The sequence below is a fragment of the Octopus bimaculoides genome, chromosome 19 (genome assembly GCF_001194135.2).
Source record: "Octopus bimaculoides isolate UCB-OBI-ISO-001 chromosome 19, ASM119413v2, whole genome shotgun sequence".
NCBI classification, from domain to species: domain Eukaryota; kingdom Metazoa; phylum Mollusca; class Cephalopoda; order Octopoda; family Octopodidae; genus Octopus; species Octopus bimaculoides.
In genome coordinates this window covers 44,851,647-44,852,522 of record NC_068999.1, presented here as the reverse complement: position 1 = coordinate 44,852,522, position 876 = coordinate 44,851,647, and positions in this window count along the sequence as shown.

Sequence of the window (876 nt, the reverse complement as noted above, 5' to 3'; positions counted from 1 at the left end):
TGAAATAAGTGCCAGTTGAGCACTGATGGGGGTGGGTGGCGTAATCGATGTTCCCCCCCCCAAAAAAAAAACTGTTGACCCTGTGTCAAAAATTTGAAACGATTATTTGCGATTAATATGGCAGAAACTTTACGTTCTGAGTTCAAATTCCGTCGAGGTCGACCTTGCCTTTCATCCTTTCGGGGTCGATAAATTAAGTACCGGTTACGCACTGGGGTCGATGTAATCGACTTAATCCCTTTGTCTGTCCTTTGGTTGTCCCCTCTATGTTTAGTCTCTTGTGGGCAATAAAGAAATAAGAATCTTTAGCATGCCGGATACACTACCTAACAGACATTTCTTCCAACTCTTTACATTCCGAGTTCAAATGCCGCCGAGGTCGACTTTTGTCTTTAATCTTTTCGGAGTAATCGAACTTCCTCTTAAAAACTGCTGGTGCTGAGGAAAATAAATTGAAGCTTTTGTTTGTGCTGAAAATGATTCTAAAGCGAAAGATCGCCTGAACGATTTTACCAGCTCGTCGTCTTAAAAATGTAAACCATACTCGTTTCAGATTTTATCACGAGGCCAGCAATTTTGGGGGCAGGGTTCAAGTCGATTATATCGACCTCACTGATCAACTGATACTTATATTGACCATGAAAGGATGAAAGGGAAAGTCGACCTCGGCGGAATTTAAAGATGTAAACCATATCTATTTCTTTATTGCCCACAGGGGATAAGCATAGAGGGGACAAACAAGAATAGACAAAGGGATTAAGTCGATTAGATCGACCTCAGTGCGTAACTGGTACTTATTTAATCGACCCCGAAAGGCCAAATCGACCTCTGCGGAATTTGAACTCAGAACGTAAAGACAGACGAAATACTGCTAAG